This window comes from Ceratotherium simum, chromosome 4, assembly GCF_057802395.1.
Source record: "Ceratotherium simum simum isolate JZ-2026a chromosome 4, ASM5780239v1, whole genome shotgun sequence".
Lineage (NCBI taxonomy): Eukaryota > Metazoa > Chordata > Mammalia > Perissodactyla > Rhinocerotidae > Ceratotherium > Ceratotherium simum.
The window spans coordinates 44,385,713-44,404,756 of record NC_141903.1 but is presented as its reverse complement, the minus strand read 5'-3'; positions in this window follow the sequence as shown (position 1 = coordinate 44,404,756).

The following is a 19,044-nucleotide window of genomic DNA, read 5'->3' as shown; positions in this document are numbered from 1 at the left end:
CAACCACAAGACACGTGAGTGAGGCCGTTCTAGACCAAGCCAGTCCACACTGGAGGAAATACCAAGTCAACCCGCTGAATTGTGAGAAATAGTAAATGTTTGTTGTTTTAACCACTAAGTTTTGGTTTGTCAGGCAGCAAAGGCTTTCCGATACCATAGACATATATTGGGCACTTTTCTTGTCACTTTGGGGAGTGCAGAGATGAATAAGTCCTTGCCACTACTGTTATGGAGGCTGTAGTTGAAAGAGGAAGTCAAGATATAAATATGTCATAAAACGTCATAAAAACAAATGATTGGATAACACTGCATCCTAATACTAGAAAAGATATCACAGTAAAACAAGCTAAAATTCACCCTGGAGTTAGGGAGCTATGGAAAACTTCTCCCCACCAATCTCAAAGTCAATATAAGGAAAGGAGAATGTTTTCAAAGAGTTTTGGAATTAAATTTTAGAGGCATAAGCAGTCTTAGTCCAATTCTCACCCTCTGCAGATGAGAAAATGGAGAGTAAGAGCCGTCATGGCTGTGCATGACTCTGAACCATCCAACAGCTTAGATTTCTATATGTGGGTGCAATTAGATGGCTGCCTTTGGATGAAATAAGAGATCTTTCTCTTTTTTCTTACTCCCAGGCCGTTCCTGGGAAACCCCACACTCCACCTACCTGACCAGGCCCCAGCCCATGGTATCCCTCATCATACCTCATGGTATTAAAAAAGAGAGAATGTTTCCTGATGGAGGGGATTGAGTGAAGGAGCCAGTTCCCCCATTGCAGGGTGCTGATAGATAGTCTGGGTCAGAAACAGAGTAATGCTGCCCTGAGGCTGCTCTTCAAGGCAAATGCTTGAGGAACAGGCAGAGATAGTCTCCTTGGACAAATTCTGGACACCTCACAGCTGCTAGGAGGAACCGGCCCGGAGGATGTGCAATGGAACAGCATGTTCAGGTTGCTGAGGCCTTAGACCTTGGCAGATGTCAGATTGTGGGTCCAGGATTCTGTGCCAGAAGCCCTGGTCACTACCCTGGGTCCTCCGGACTCCTAGAAGGCTATAGTTTTTTGGCTCAAGCATATGCAGTTAAATCTCCCGTTCTGGTTTCCAGCAGTCTCTTCTGTTGCTGAAAAAAAATGGGACCTTGTCACCATAGCTGAATCAATGAACACAATGACAAGGGATTGAGGAAAAGAGAGAGTAATTTTTTAAATTTTGCTAGCAAAATGAGGATGTGAGAGGCCACTGCCTCAAAACCCACTGTCCTGCTGAAGTGTTAGTAGCTAGGGTTTTTAAAAGCATAATCCATGGGAAACAATGTATTGTCAGATATCTGGTGGGCAATTATGTGAGGGTCCCGGACATTCTGGCACCAAGCCCGCTGTTGTCTCTATCTACAGTAGAAGGTCCAGCGTTTCCATTGATCAATCTGCCCACCCCACCCGAAATTGGGCCCTGGGGAGAGGAAGGAAACTGCTACCAATTAACAATTACAAAGTTTACAAGGTTTTAGAGAGGGGAGAGGGAGCTGTGGCTTTGCAGGCCGGTGCCCTCCCACCAGCCTGCCTTTGGTTGAGAGAAGGGAAACTGCAGGTGGGTGTCCTTGGTTGTCTGCCTCTATGATGAATGGTGGATTTTGGCACCAGAAAGCCAAGGAGTTGGGAAATCTTCAGCTTCTTGATGTTTTCTGGATATCAGTTTCCCCGTAGCAAAACTTCAAAGGACCCGTAATTAGCCAAACTTCAGTGTGAGCCCCAGTATGAGGCCACCTGGGCTTTAACAATTTGTAACCTCCATTTGCCTTATGAAATTCAGGGATACAAAGGTTAAAAAAAACGGGTATTTACATGTGAATGTAACTTACAGAAGCTGGGAAAGGAGGTGCGTGCTTTTGGTTTTAACCCCATATGTGCTGGGTTTAAGGTAGGGGAACTGATATCAGGGCCAGCATCACTCCCTTGCACAGCGTTTGGGCCAGAGCATGTTCTCTCGCACCTAGCTGGACCTCTAGGGTGAGGTGCCACTGCACTGTGACTGATGTGGGGCTGGGGAGAGGTGGAGGAGTCCACAAGCACTGGGCATTTCATGATAGGTGGTGTGAGCCAAACTCCTTACACATGATCCTGGGAAGAAGGGCCTTCCGCACACGGCACCCAGGTGTTTCTCATCCATGACTCCCCTGCCAGCGCCTGTAGATCTCTCGATATCCCGCGAGATGGGGCATCAGCGTCAGTGCCTCAGGCCTGATTCCGCCATTCTCTGAGACACCTCTGACGCTCAGTGAATCCTAGCACATCCTCTCCCTGGGGAGAAAAAAAGCACAAAACAATTAGTTTCCTATTAATTCACTCCTTCCTTCATTTATTTATTCTTTCATCCTATTCAGTTCCTTACTGTGGATTATAAATTTTTACATGATCTGGTTCCTGCTCTTCTCAGCATCCTCATCTCTCGTTACATTCTCTGTCAATCATCAGAGTACTGGTAGTTGCTGTTTCCTCTGCCTGGAGTACACTCCCAACCCTATCCTCTGCTTGGCTAGCTCCCAGAGGCGGATTTACTGTGAAGCTAATGATGCTTAAGATTCAGGGCCTCACACATGCACAGGCTTCCTTCAATGAATTGTGCATAATTTTGGATTTATATTTTTGTCTTCTTTCTTCTAAAGAAGATTCCAAGAATTGGTGAGGAAAGTATCTGACACTACTTTTCCTGCTGACCACTTGGTGTCTCAGCCTACCAAGAGGTAAGAAGTTACAAAGCCAGCCATGGGAGGGTCAGGGGTAAAAGTGGGAATTAGAGGCAGGAGTTAGTGAAATAAAGACTCAGCGGTCCTGTAGCATCTTCTTGCTGCAGTGATTTGGCCATTTATTCTGTGCTGAAATCTAAAATTATTAATTTTGTTTTTATTTATTTTTTTTGTGAGATCAGCCATGCGCTAACATCTGCCAATCCTCCTCTTTTTTTGCTGAGGAAGACTAGCCCTAGGCTAACTTCCATGCCCATCTTCCTCTACTTATTTGGGACGCCTGCCACGGCATGGCTGAACAAGTGGTGCGTCGGTGCGTGCCTCAGATCCGAACCGGCCAACCCCGGGCCGCAGCAGCGGAGCGCGGACACTTAACTGCTTGCGCCACCGGGCTGGCCTCCATTTTGTTGTTTTTTAATGTTTTCAGTTTTGAATTGAATCATTTTGACAGCAGTGAGTTTAAAAAACAAAAGCACATATTTAATGAAAAAATGAATACATAATTTTTGTTACTCAAGAATGTTGATATATGTTTAACTTAAAATGTCTGTGGACAGTTACCACCTTCCAATGGCACAATAATGATAACACTGACAGTATAAAAACCAGAGAACGCATATCTGCTTAAGAAGCTTCACCATTTCAAAATTTATTAGTTGTTTTAGGACTGTGACAAAAGACAATGATTTAACACACGTAGCTACAAAGGTCAACTTGCGTATCACTCCAGAAACATGAATTTTCCTTTAGATTAAATAACTGTTCTTCATCAATATTAATTTTGCTCCTTATATAATGACTTCAGATTTTCTTGTGTATGTTCATAGAGTGAATTGATGGCTGTTAATGCATTAGCAAAAGGGAAATTGCTCAGTGATGTTAATTTTACGTCACTATTGTCAGTTGCTTGAAATAGAAACTAGTTAATTCTAACAATGATTGCATTTTTTTCACCCAATGCATGGAAGAAAGTAAAGCTTTCAGTAGTTAATTCTGTCAAAAGTGACATTATTGGGAGAGATATCCATTCAATAGTTACAATGAAGTTCGAGATTTTGGTAGTTCAGAGCATCATAGTAAAAAACAATGTTCTTAATCCATTAAAGCATTTTTGGAGCAGAAATTAACTTGAAATTGGTTGAGGTGCATAATGCATCCAAACAAGCTGAAATGTATTGTCAATCTACATAGAAGCAAAAAAATTAAAATATACAAGTAACATTATATACAGTAACTGGACTTCAGATTGTTTCCTATTGACACCATGTTGCATAGAAACAAATATTTCAGCATAACTGTTTGTCTCTCTGCTACTCATCATCAGGCAGATTTTAGAAATGCTGAGCCTTTGGAGAACAATTTCAGACTAAATATTCTGCAACAGTATAGACCATTACTGGAAAACAAATTATGGTTCCATTTTTTTAATCAGTTAAAAATCTTTAATAAAAGCATTCAACAAATGCAGCACCAAAAAACTTAAACTTTAGTAAACTGAATTTTTGAAAACAAAGCTTGCAAACAGACATTGAGATTTATCCCTGCAAAAGCAAGGGAAGAATTAAAGAAATTAAATGATGAGAATTCAAATGATATATTGGATGAAGTTTGAAATTCTATAACTTTGCTTTGGAATATCTCCACTTATGAGAAGAATATATGATTGAATTTCTATTTATAGGTATATGAATTGATATTCTGTTCTGGAATGGGTTAAAATTTAAAAGGCCTATGATTTTTCAGCATCTAAATTTGGTGAAACATTTAAAAAATAGATTTGGGCGGGGGAGTTTTTCTTAACCATAATTCCATAAAACTAATTTATCTGGAAATAAAAATATTTCAAAAATAATATAAAATTATTTTAGTGCCTCCTTTCACTCTCAAAACTATACTGATATAAATGATAAATTATATAGTCACCTAATGTATAAAGTTCTAGAATTTTGCCTGGGTGCTTCCCCTAGGGTGATATGAGTGTCTTGCAGGCACTGGCTTAGACACTGGGAATAGAAAAGTGAATACAAACTCTCTATCCCTTCTAGTAGCTCACAGTTCAATGGGACAAAAAATGTTCATTACTTAATGTTATTGGTTCTATGTGGGAGACTGTCGGGGGAAGAAGGAGAATCTCCCTCTGCCCTTTCCCTTAAGGTTCTTCTGGCTGGCCAAATAATCAACAAGACAGGTTAGCAGGAGAAAATAATACCAAGTTTAATAACATGTATACATGGGAGAAACTCAGAAATGAGCAACTCGTCCCTCTGTCTAAGCTGCTTGCTTAAGTATTGCAGCTAAAGGCGAGGAGCGTGTTGGGGGTGGGTAGTGGCCTGGGACTTCAGAGGGCAGGAGGACAATTCTTTTCGGGGTCATCTATAGATAATGTGGTCAGGGAGAGACAGAGTTTATGATAAAAGAGGCTTGGTGCCTTTGCTATTGTAATCTCTATCCTACATTATCTTTACAGCCATTATGATAGAAGATCTGTTCCAGGAAGGAGCCACCATATCAAATTCTTTAGGCAGTTAGTGGGGGAGGTCAAATGTCCTTCAGAGAAAACAATCAAGGTAAAGAGATATATTTCAGGGTGGCCAAATTTTGATCTCCCACAAGACACACAAAGCTGGTAAGAGAAGGTGTAATGGCTGGAGTGGGTATTACAAATATTTTGGCAATTTGATTATAAAGTGGAATGTAGAGCTTTTAGAAAGTTGACCATCTAGCAGTGTATTTCTGAAAGAAGTTGTTCCATGGTGTCAAAGAAAAATCGCACTGGACAGAGTTAAACAGGCAAGGAAAACTTTGTTCAAGACTATATTGCAAGAGGGGAGAGAGATTGAACTCAACTCTTGCTGAAAAAAAAAGGTGGGAGAGTTTTTAAGCGCTGAGGTAAGCTGGTGGAAAAGTACTAGAGGATGTTAGGAGGGATGTTGGTCAATGTGATGAGGCCATCTGTGCTTGCTAATTGGCACTTGGAAGGTGGGCTCCAGCCCTCCCACAGAGACTGGGAGGTAGGGGCTGGGGCACAATCTTTCTTGATGATTACAATTCAAAGCGATGGCTCCCAGGTCGTTGAGAAAGATATTCCTGGGTTGTAAAACTGGCAAGAGAATGGGACATGATTTACATCTCAAAGGGACAGAGAAAGAATTTACAATTGCAAGTTTTCTAAAGTAACTGCTCTAGGAAAAGGGAGGTCAGGGTTTCATAGTCAGGAAGAAACTTATCTCAAGTTTAGTCAAACTGAGGGGAATGTTAAGGCTATCTTGGTCAGTGGATCTATGAGCATCACTGTCTATCTGACTCCAATTTAAAGGAACATGAGGAAAACTCACTTATCTGGATTCTCTCCTCACTGCTTTTCCTAGCTGGGGCAGTTTATTCTTGTCTGCCAGAAGTAGAATGCTGATAGGGTTTGTTTGGCCATTTAAAGTCTGGTCATAGGACTTGAAGGTCATAGTATCTTTTTGGTTTGAATAGATAAATACTATTCATGCTGTCATAGTCAGCTTGGGAATAGGCTCTTCCTCTTGGGCAGATGGCCTCCAGGGTTCCTCTATTAGGGAAGATCTTACTTTCTCACACATTAAAGCCAGTGAAAGGGTACTTTTCTGCAGTTATGACAATGACAGAATCTAACATCTGCTTTATAAGACACAGCTGCCTACAGTAGCTCCACACTAAATTTAATTGACCCACGAAATTTTAGCCATGTTCCTGAGGAAGCATGACTAAAACCATTGCTTTAGCTTGTTCTCGAAGATGGGATGTCCAATAATGATGCCAAAAATATTTTAGTATTATTTTTGTCTTTGACATTTGAAAGCAAACCACATTTGCTGATGCTATTTTGTTTAACATCTTTACTAATTGCCTTCAATATGTTAAAAATGTAACCTTTTAACAATTATCATTCCTTTATTACCGAATAAGGAGTAAAATATACAAGAATAAAATGAGGCGATGTAGTATTCCAATCACACTCTTTCCTTCTCTTGCTGTGTCGGTTTGCTCAGTTCTTAACTTCTATGAAGTTCCATTTTCTCCCTGATAAAAATGAAATAATGACAGTTCCCCTTCAGGGTTGTTATGATGAGTGGGGATTATGTATGTTAAGTTTTGTTTTTTTTTTAAGTTGGGAGGTTTGAATTTGTTTGTTTGTTTGTGGAAGATTGGCCCTGAGCTAACATCGATTGCCAATCATCTTCTTTTCTCTTTTTTCTCCCCAAAGCCCCAGTACATGGTTGTATATCCTAGTTGTAGGTCCTTCTAGTTCTTCTATGTGGGACACCGCCTCAGCATGGCTTGATGAGCGGTGAGTAGGTCTGCGCCCAGGATCCAAACTGGCGAACCCTGGGCCGTGGAAGTGGAATGCGTGAACCTAACCACTACGCTACCAGGCGAGCCCTGTTAGGTTCTTGAAACATGGTGAGTGCCCAATAATATATTATTGACAGGAAAACTTCATGTACAGTGTGGTTATCAGAAGGAGATGCTGTTGCTTTATACCTTTAAGGCAATTTTGAATATACCCATGGGTTTTCTGAGCCCAGATGTAGTCGATTAATTTTCTGTATTCTTTCTCACTTTCTTAGAAGAAAAAAAATGTTTTGAAGATGCTAGTATCAAATCATAACACTAAGTTATTCATTTATGAGTGGTGGGATCAGATCCCTGGACTTTGGACTCCAAAGCCAGAACTTTTTGAAGAGCATCCAAAGAGATGATGTCTGTTCCTTGATGCAGGATTAAGTAACACTAATCCTTGGCTAAATGTTTGGTAGGCAATGTCAAAGCTTAGGCAATAGCCGCAATGTAATGAAACCAGGGAATATATTGGGATAACTCCAGAAGATTTATTCATTCATGCATGCATGCATTTATTAAAAAAAATACATATTGAGTGCCTGCTAGCTAACCGCACTGTGACAGGCGTCAGGAATAGACAAAAATAATAATAGTTGGTTCTTATTAAGTCCTGCTGGTACCAGGATATGGTTTAAGTACTTCATTATATTTTTTACCCATTTACTCCTCAGTACTTCTCATGAAGTAAATGTTATTGCTAACCCCATTTTATGGATAAGAAAATTGAGACAGAGAAAGTTAAATAACTCACCTGTGGTAACATAAACTAGTGAAGCCAGAACCCAGGCAGTCTGGCTCCAAAACCCATGTTTTTGAGCACCACTCCACACTGTTTCTTCTCAGACATGATGCTTGGCCTTCACTAATGATGGAGAAAGAAACTAATCAAATAATCACAATAAATATATGATTATAACATTTTATAATGGGACATGTCCAAGAGTAGGAACATTGTATAGAGAGATCCTGATGTACGAAGGAACATGATGAGTATGAGAAATTGAATGAAGGCCAGAGTGACTGGGACACAGAGAATGAGGGGAGAAATGGTGCAAAGTATTGCCAGAGAGATAAGGCTTTTAGATCCTGTAAGCCTTCTCTTTGGCCTCAGGCAGAGGCCGATCAGTGTTAAAATCCCAGCTTTGCCACTTTCTGGCTGTATACTTTGGACAAGGGACTAAAGCTCTCTGGGCCTGTTTCTTTATTTTAGAAGTACAGATAATAATAGAATCTGCTTCACAAAGTCGCTAAAAGCAACAAATGAGATATTTCATGTGCGGCACTTAGCATAGTGCCTAGCACATATAAAAACAAAAAAAAAGTTTAGTTATTATCATAATTATCTTAAATACTAAAAATACTTACAATTTTAATTCCTCATACTGATTCTAATTCTTTTCCTTAGCCTGAATTTATGTTCTATGATTTGTACTCTTAATATCCATAGAGGAAGATGTGAGCTAAACTGTTCTACTTTCTTCAACGGACTTTGGGTTAGAAAAAATATTTTAAAAGAGTTTAAAATAAAAACCTGTGCTAGTTGTCATGAAAACCCATTGTAACCCAACTCCATCTCCTGCACATGTGCACACGTGCATGGGTGTGTATGCTGCAGTGTGGACAACCTTTCTATATTCTAGTTGGACCAAGCCAGTAAATCTGACATAGTCCAGGTCACCCAGGTTATTCCCCAGGGCACAATTATGTTGAAACCCCAAATCACTGGCTTTGCTGCTACAGAGTTGCTAAAACAACCCAAGGAGGAATAGACAAATGAATGAATTTCCAAATTTAGCCTCAGTGGTTGTTCAGAGCCGTGACTATCATTCTAAGGAATGCTGTGGGTTAGTGCAGTGAACTGCCAAAGTAGGTGGCAGATTTCCTCCTCACACAAGACTAAGGTAGTTAGTGGGTTCATAAAAACTCAGTGGCAACACACTGTTTCATTTATTTTTTTCCATGTGAGTAGAAGAAAGGAGAATTTCTTTTTTGTGATCAAGGGGAAGGTAGCAATTATATTAGAATCACCTCTCAAAAAGGCATGTGGGCCAAGCTGACTCAGTGGCAGAGATAGCACAAGCCTATTCGGCAGCCCTGAGCAACAGATTTTTTTCAGTGGACGGAAAAATCAGACAACTTTCTGTATAGGTTATCACCTTACTGGGTCCACTGTAATGAACAGCTTAGGAAGAATTATTGATAGTCTGCACAAAGCAAGAATAGGCAGAGGCAGCCAGCTAAGTGGGTAAGGAGAGAGTTTGAGGAAATAGGATACTCACAGGGAAGGGAGGAGTGCTAGCAAACAGGGCAGCTGGAAAGATGTCATAGCAAGATTTGGCCCAGGACTGAGTCATTAAAAATTTTTCTACGGTGCCTCCTTTGGCAAAAGTTCCTTCATTTCCTGAGCCCTGCAATAAGCCAGGATGTGTCTCTCATACGCCTGATGCCATCTGAGCAGTCATTTCAGCTGAGGAGCAACCAGAAGCACTATAAAAAAAAACAAACAAACGTGTATTAATTGTCTCTAATTGAGTATATAGTCTAATTAATGAGTTACGCAAGTTCAAAAACTTAACAATGCTACCAGGAAGCTTTGCACTTGGCTGATGCCTTGTCTCCCTTTCTACTCTCGACATCTTGGGTTCAGCATGGAGCTATTCACATCTGCTTGTTGTCTTTGTGCCACCAGTTAAGTCATGGGAGAGAACATGGGGCACAGCTGAGTACGTGGCCCCAGGTTCATCAGGTTCATTAGTAACTGCTCCAAACACAAGCAAGATGAAGTTCGTGTTTGGAACAACCAACTAGAAAACTCAGAGTAGCAATTTTAAATAGTAAACATTGTGTGGAAGCTTAGCACAGTTCCACTCTGCAAGTGTACTATCTTTTATTTTGTTAAAAGAGAAAACCTTTTTTTTTTTCCTGTGTTTGAAAATTTCTGGTCATTGTATTTAGCTATCCAAATTGTCTATCAAGTCAAACGAATTGGTCTTTTGCTACAGTTATCAGTAGAGTACTAAAAAATAGATATATGGGATATTTAACAGCTAATTGCTTTCTAAAGCTATTTTTAAAATGAATATGACTTTAACAGAAATATTCTGCTATTGGTAATATTTGATGTTCTATTAAATTGAAAATAATGGACATCCTCGTTTTTAAGAAGGGCTGTAAGTCTGTTGAAGATTTGAACTTCATTCTTTCTGAAATGTGTTCTTACTGATTAATTCAATTTTGAATTGAAGTAATTTATCACTTTTATAAATTAGGTGGCTTTTTCCTTTCCTCTCACACGGTGAAGTTGTTAATCTAATGGTGCTGCAACGTGATGGTCTCTCTCGAAAGAACACTCTAGGCAGTTTTATTCTGATATGCTGCTAGAGCCCAGGAAATTTGATTAATTTATAGCATTCATATAAGTGACCTGTAAAATTATGAGGAAAAAAGCACCTTAATTTGCAAATGTGATTGAGTTTTCATTATTCTGTCCAAAAGATCATTTGAATATTCTTGATAATAATATAAAATGAAAAGATCTTTGTGAACTCTTATTATGACTCAGTGACTCAGTGTTCCTTATGATTTTATCTGTGATTATTATAAATGTTATTAATGACAATAATAGTGACCATTTTTGAGCAATTGCTATATGCCAGGTACTGTATTTAGTAATTGATACAAAATAATATTTAAATACTTTGGTTTTATATTCACACAAACCCTGTTTTTCATTACAACTTTATGGAGTACATCTTTACTACAATGCACAGTCATCAGAATGTAGCTGATTCATGACTGTTTCAGAGAAAGCCTTGTGTAACCTCTTGGAACTCGGTTTCTCTGTCTGGAAAATGGAGATGATAACACTTATTACATAGAATTGTTGCTATAACAGAGAATTCGTGCACGGCACTAAGCAGAGTTTTTAGGAACTGAAATTAGTGAAAACCAGACTGTCTACGTTTTTTTTAAAAAGGTGAAATTAAGTTCAAAACCCATTGCTTGCGAAAGAGACAAAAATGGTGTTTTGGCTTCAATTGTTCAAATAATGATACTAATCTTCCATTTTAGTTCTTTTACATATGCATGGCTTTTGGCAAGTCGGCGATTTTAAAGTGTTAAATTACTTGCTGGAATTCATTTGTGCCTAATGACATGCTGAAAACTCATCCAGCTCAGTAGTTATAAGTTGATTAACCATACATCTGCTGTCTGGAGTAATTATTATATATTTTGGGCAATAATTTATACAGCTACCCTACATATAGGCATCATTAAAATATTTGAAATAATTATTAATAAGCTTCTACGTGCTGAGATTGAACACTATAAGCAAAGATATAATAAAATGATTCGTACCAAAATTACTATACTTTTTCAGTGTGATTGTACTAACATAATTTCATTGAGACTCAAAACTACTGAGACATGGACAGATAGTAGGATCTCTCTAGATGAAGACCCTGAGCTTTAGAAACAGGACCACTGGTCTAGGTTACCTGAGAAGTAAGCAGCGAAGCTGACCAACTGGCTCCAAGTCCGAATCTCTTATTCCACTCTATACCCCGTTGTCTGCTTATTCATCCTTGGAAGACAACTATGGCAAAAGAGTGAAATCCTACCATAAAGAAAACAAAAAACCAGGGAGGGGACATTTTGTATAAAAGTGTTATCCATAAAACTATGAGCCACACTACCATCACGATGCATACAGAACAAATATAGGTCCTTTGGTTCTATTCATAAGCTCTTTCATTAGAACAGAATTCCTTTCCTATTCCGTTTCCATCTGATTATTTGCTCAATAATTGTGGATGGCTGAGCTCAAGATCCAGAGCCCTCAATACAAAATCCTGTCCATGAGAAATTGCGTTATGGCGTGTTACACAAACTGCATTACATGTATTCACTTTTGGTTTCCATTTGACTTTATAATTTTTGATTTCCATGATAACTTCAGACTTTTATAAATTGAAATACCTACTATATTTAAGCAAAACTAGGATTGCCATTAAGCAAAAGGAACAATTTCACCAATCAGTCGCAATTTTTCTTATATTCTCTCTCTTTTTTTTTTCATTCTCCTCTTGGAATATTTTGGTTTTGGTCTTTAATTATGTGTGAATAGAATTTGTGTGAATAGAAAATTTCCTCTTATTTTAAAGTAAGTCTTAATGAGCATTGAAACATTGTCATCTGTCACAATAGACCAATAAGAGGCAATCATTTGTTTTCTATATTTTTCCTTGAACTAAACATAGGAGGACTAAGAAAATTTAGACACAAATTTTAAATCATTAGGATTTAGGGATATACTCTAACTTTGGCCTTTGTGTATCTTAATTAGCATAATTAGGGAAAATAATATAAAATCTGTGATTCTTTGTACAAAATGTGAGGAATCCAGTAGACCTGTGTACTCTGGCTGTGCTTCCTGTGACTAGACACCTTGCTATCACATTCATTAAAGACTGTGGAAATAGATGGCATCATTGGATTGTAGTGACCTTTGTTCTTTACCTGAGGGAAGACTCTCCATTAAAATAATTATGTAAAAACTGAGGAGAATTAGACAAAGCTTTAAATGAGATGGAATACTTTAGGGGATTAAGAAAGAAAGGAGCAAACTAAATTCTAGGTTTAATGGGATAAATTGCTTTGGGGTTGTTTCTGTTGTTGGTAGCTTAAAACACTAAATCTGAGTGTTCTGTAAGCTGACACATCCATGACGCTCTTTTGCTTTTACTATCATACTGGGTGGTGGTGTGCTTACTTTACTTTGGTTGAAGAGTATATTAAAAAGATGAGTGCAGCTATTGGGGGAAGCAATACAAAGTCAAATATTCAATTAATTAAAGAAAAAGACCTGATCTGTCTAACGGGAAAAAAGCAAAATGATTATTCTGTGTTGTTAATTGTTTATCAATTGATTGTGTTTGGTTCATTTAAATCTAAGCTAAAGAAGAACATGAGATAGAAGCTGAGGGAGCTATACAGGAATTTCTACCTCTAGAGAAGAGGTAAATGCAGTAATATTAAATAATATCTGGAAAGGGAAAGATCGCTTTACATAGTCTAAGTGATCCTAAAGAAAACCTTACATTTTATAAAAATAAAGTATACTGTTAAGATTTATAATTTACAAGATATAGGAAAGTAAAAAAAGAGAACTATATGTCATGGATGGTATTAGCTCCTGAAGAAAACTTTGGTGACCATTTTGGTGTGTTTCTATGGATAGACTGGTTTACTTTACATAATTCTGGTCAAATTCTATATGTAATTTTTATGCTAAGTTTTCTTAGTTTATCATTATAACAGTGTAAGATTTTCATGTTACTATAAACTTAATAAACATCTTTAATTCCTGCACAATATTTTCTTGAGGATATCCACAAGGGTAACTTGTTATTCCCTTTTTGTTTAGATGTTTTCTCATTTCACAAAAATAAATAATGATATATAGTGTATAGGGTGAATTCATTGAGGTAAATACCACAAATTTCTTGATACACTTGTTCTTGACACTATTGTAAGATGTGCACTATAATCACTAGTGAAAGAAAGTACCTTCATTGATGCTACCATTTAATATTAAGACTTTTCATTCTTGCTTATTGGTACAAAAAAACTAAAGCATTGAGGATTCATTTTATTATTAGATCAGCAGGGGCATTCTCTGTCTTTATGTATTTCTTATCTTGTTAAATTTCATCATTCATAAGTAGTGTGTTCTGTGTTTTCTCTATCAGTCTATAAAGGAACACTCTTTACTTCCATCTTTACACTTCTCAGTCACCTGTGTTCTGAGACTTTTCCCTGGGACACCTGAGTTTATCTAGTTTGACTCTCTTTGACTTCCAATCTCTTTTCCAATTGCCAGTAGATTATAACAATACTTGGTATTTATTGAGATTCCAATTTTGCCTCAGAGCCTATAAGTCCATCTAGATAAATTCTTCTTAATCATCATGAACTGGGACTTCTACAAATTCTAATGTATATAGTCACATCTTCCTATTTTCTTTCACCCAGACAGGAAAAAAAAAAAAGAAACCATCTGTTTTACTCTTCATCACACTTTAGCTTTGTGTTGTTTCATTCAACTCTTTTTAGAAAACACTCACCTACAATTACCAGTAGAAATAATATTTTTACTTAAAATTCTTTTTAAAATTTTAATTTCTCCATAGCCATCTTTGGAAACTTTAGTTGGCCCCCTTATATGTGTATATTCACTCATGCACATCGTTAGGAGAAAAGAAGGGTCCCTTTGCTTGTGAAGATTCTCTGAAAAGTGGTGTGTTCTTATAAGAATAATTTTTATGGTGCCTTTGAAATATATATTCTGGTGAATTAGAAGATATTCAACAAATAGTAGCAAACAGATCAAATTTCAGCAAATAAAGCAGAGGTGAAAGTCTAATTGCATCCAAATTCAAACTGTACCAGTGGCACCAGTGACATTTCTTTGGCCTGTTCTGAAAGGCAGTGGGTGTCTGTTGAGCAGATTATTAGTTTTAATTTGTGCAAATGTGTTTTTATTACCAATTGGTACAGAGGTGGCAGAGGGAAACAGTCTCTGGAGGCAGAACAAATGGAGAAATGTGTTTTTTGAGTCCCTTCTAGTGGCAGCCAGTTTGCTATCCCTAAGGAAATGTTTCTAGACAATAATTAGAAGAAAAATACCAACATTTGATTTCCAAATGTTTGACAAAATGGAAACTCTTCTATTTGTCAGGAAAATGGAACCAGTGGACCCTTTAATTTCAGTACTTAATGGTGTTTTAAGAAAAGGCTATAAAGGAGAAAATATGTGAATTGTGCCCCAGATAGTCTATAAAGTCAACCTAACTAACAAACGCTCTGGATTTGTCAAGACCTATGTTATTGTTTTTTTGAAGTTTTGGGGTGTTCTGGGTTTGTTTTATTTTTTATCTTTCCTGCCTTTCACTAACTCTTTGAGTTTTCTTTGTTCTTTTCTCTTTATTCTAGTTGTTTGGAAATTATGCATTTAAAAAATCTTCTAGTGGTTACTAGAGACAAACAAATTTTAAATATATTAATTTTTGTATCATGCTAGCCTAAAATTTTGAAATTTTCAAACAGTTCAATAAAGTAAATTTAACACATAGAACGAAAATTACTATCACCAATTCTCGGAGTCTGTTATTTTTCCAAGTAAATATTAATGAGAAGAGTGGCAGGAAGAAAAGTGACCACAACAATTGGCAGATCTAGTTATTTTTCTAGCTTTTAAAGTTTATTTTAAACTTGAAAGGCAAAAATACAGGCCAAAAACAAGCCCCACCCAACCAATAAAGCACATTTAAAAAATCTCACTGACCGCAAGGCTTCTGTTATTTGATTTTATCCATCTTTGCCCCTTTTTCTTTCTCTGTTACACTTGATAATAACAAATAAACAAGATATGCTAACTGAATGTGACTCACAAGACGGCTTTTTTTGTAAATTAGTAATCACATAACATCATTCTGCAAGGCTCCTTCATTTGTTTTGTATAATTAACATCTCACTGGGAAGTTCCTTTTTTACCTTGTAAGTTTGATAAATACTTGGGATCAATAGAAAACTAATCACTTTGAAATTTTATTGCATCAGAAATTAGCAATTAACAGATATTGATTTATCCAGTCAATCCATAATTATTTAGTTCATTTGATGTTAGAAGTATTATCTGAGTAATCATAAACCCAGGTTCTACAATTCCCAACATACTTGATAAGCCTTTAAGCTTTGCAAGTGGGTTATTCAGAGCTTCTCACCAGGGTGATCTCACAGTTCTGCTTTTTCTCCTGTCAGTTATGATATGAAATCCAGCCATGGCCCTTCTTTGTTTTTAATACCATATTGGGTGATGGTTCTTTGTGGTAAAGAGAGCCCAGGGAAAAAAAATAGAACATTTCAAGAGGCCGTTATTAATTCCACGTGATGAATATTTACTGCAGTTGCTATTTTGATGTCTCAAAGTGTATTCAAATTCATTCGATGTAACATGGGGAGATTAGCAAACAAGATCATTAGGCTTGGAAAAAACACTGATTTAAAATAACTAAAATCAAACCCAAGCCAAAAAAGGGACAAGAAGGGTAACGCTTTCTCACAAACTTGTTTTGGGAATTTCTACAAAAACATTCTGACCGTTGAGTCAGCATAGCAATGTTTTTCAGATTTTGCTTTTTGGATCTTTATATATTCAACCAATAAAATGTTTTTTTAATTTTTTAAAAATTGATGCATGATGACAGGCTTATGCTTCTAGCAGGAACAATATTTTCTTGGTGTCATGTATAGTTATCAATTTTAAGTCACATTTATACTATCTTGTACAAGGTAAACAAGTGTGACAAAAATTATAAGTTCTGTAGAATCATACTTGGACATTTTGAAAATACAGATTAATTGGTAGGGCCTCCAAACTGATAGAAATGTTAAGTCAATGCCAAAAAGGTAAATAAATTGTGCCCCAGCTGCTTAAAATTCAGTGCAAATGTTAGAACTGTTAAGCTTTATTTTTAGTCATTCAACAAACATTCCCTGAATGTTTGCCAGAAAGATCCTGGCATGTGCGTACATTGTAGAGAAATGAATAAGTCATGGCTTTCATTCATTGTAAATATATGGAAATATCAATCTTAGTTTTAGTCTAAGTTAGAAATTTGGTACAACTCTCTTATAGTCCCTTTCGTGTGCATAACTTCAGTTTTACTCCTATAGAGCACAAATTAAATTGTTTTCACCAAATGTTCTTCAGGCAAATAAGTATTATAATGGTCTTCTCCTGAACTCATCACCAATTGCTAATTTTCTTTTAAATATACAGTGGCAATTACTCAGAATTGTATTTAATGATTATCTGATCAAGATGGCACGTTGAAAATGTAGCCTTACCATTTCTCCCGGTCCCCAAATTTCCTTTAGAAATAACAAAAAGTTACTAAAAAAAAAAAAAAAAAGAATCCATGACCAAAAAAAAAAAAGAAAACAGGAATAGTTGCCCTTTGAGGAATTTTTGGAAAATAGTAAAAAGATGGTTTGGGATTGATAGGTAAATTTAAAACAAAGTCACCTAAAACCATAAACACAATTCACATACCTCCTGCACAGATGATGACTGGTCTCCATCTTCCATATCTGGATGTGGGTGATGTGATCATAGGCATCCCTGTCAGAAATTGGGCCAGACATACCAATCACATTCTCAGAGTATAGAAACAGTCAGGATGGGACATTTTGCTCAAGCTTTAGGATTTTCTGTATATAAAATCATATCATCTGCAAATGACAATTTTACTTCTTCCTTTATGATTTGGATCCTTTTATTTCTTTGTCTTGCCTAATTGCTCTAGCTACGATTTGCAGTACTTTGTTTAATAAGAGTGGTGAGAGTGGATACCCTTGTCTTGTTCCTGATCTTAAAGGAAAGCTTTCAATCTTTCACTGTTGAGTATGATGTTAACTGTGGGTTTGTTGAAAATGGTCTTTATTATGTTGAGGTTCTTTCTATACCCAATTTGTTGAGAGTTTTTATCATGAAGGATGTGGTATTTTGTCAAATGCTTTTTCTGCATCTGTTGAGATGATAATATGATTTTTATCTTTCATTCTATTAATATTTATATCACATTTATTGATTTGTGTATGTTGAACCACCCTTCTATCCCAGGGATAAATCCCACTTGGTAATGGTATATGATCCTTTTAATATGTGTTGAATTCGGTGTGCTAATATTTTTTTGAGAATTTTTGCATCTATATTCGTTAGGGATATTGGCCTGTGGTTTTATTTTCTTGTAGTGTTCTTATCTGGCTTTAGGAAACTGAAGCTCAAATGAGAATACAATAAACTAAACAAGGTGGGCATCTGCCTCATTGGGCATTGAGATACAGAGAAGGTAACAAGTCAGAGCCTGAGGTAATAACAAAATGAAAATAGAGAAAATAGAAAAGGCAGATGCGTTTGGTAACCCTACCAGTATAAGTCATCCCTTACTTTAGCAACTTTAAAGGCTTCATCTTAAGTGCCTACTCCCCATCTACTTACCTAAAAAAAAGTGCAATTACGGAGTCAAAATTCATCTTTCTCATTCATAAAAAAGCCTGTTGTGGAAACTAGTTTCACAATTGTTTAAGCAATTCAAGCTAGCTACCTATATTAATCATTATAATTCTCTCTTTATAAATCAGTTCATTCAGCTAATACATACATTAATGAGTCTATATGACATGATAAGCACTCATCTAGGCATGAGATATGCAGAAGTGAACAAACCAAACAAGGTCTTAGGCATCAAAGAGCTAGAATTCTTACAGAGGAAACAAACAATAAACAAGCAAACAAAGTAAAATACAGATTATATTAAGTGCTATGAAAGATTAAAATGCAAGTGAGAAACTAAAAGTAACAAGGGAGTCACTTTATACAGAGTGATCAAAAAGGTCTCTGTGAGGATGTGAATTTTGAGTTGAAACCTGAAGGAGGAGAATGAGCCAGACGTATGAAAAGTTATAAGGAACAGTATTCCAAGCAGAAGAATAGTAAGAAAATGCACGTGGTATATGGGGGAGTGGGGAGCAAGCTTTGAGGAATCCCAAAGGAAACCAGAGTGACTGCAGCATAATGAGAAAGGAAAAGAATGATGTCTTGTGAGGCAGGGTCCCTTGCAAGAAGCCTCTTGTAGAACAATATAGTCTGGATTATTTTTCTGATCAGTGAGATGTCATTAAAGGTTTTACCCAGAAGGTGGCATCATCTGGTTTTCATTTTTCACAAGATCTCTATATAAGCTCTGTCAAAAAGGAACTGAAGAAGGGCAAAGGGGGAGACGGAAGACCAGTGAAGGGTCTATGACAATAGTCTTAGGCAAGAGTGATGATGTCTTGGACCAAGGTGGTGGCTTTCGGGGTGATACC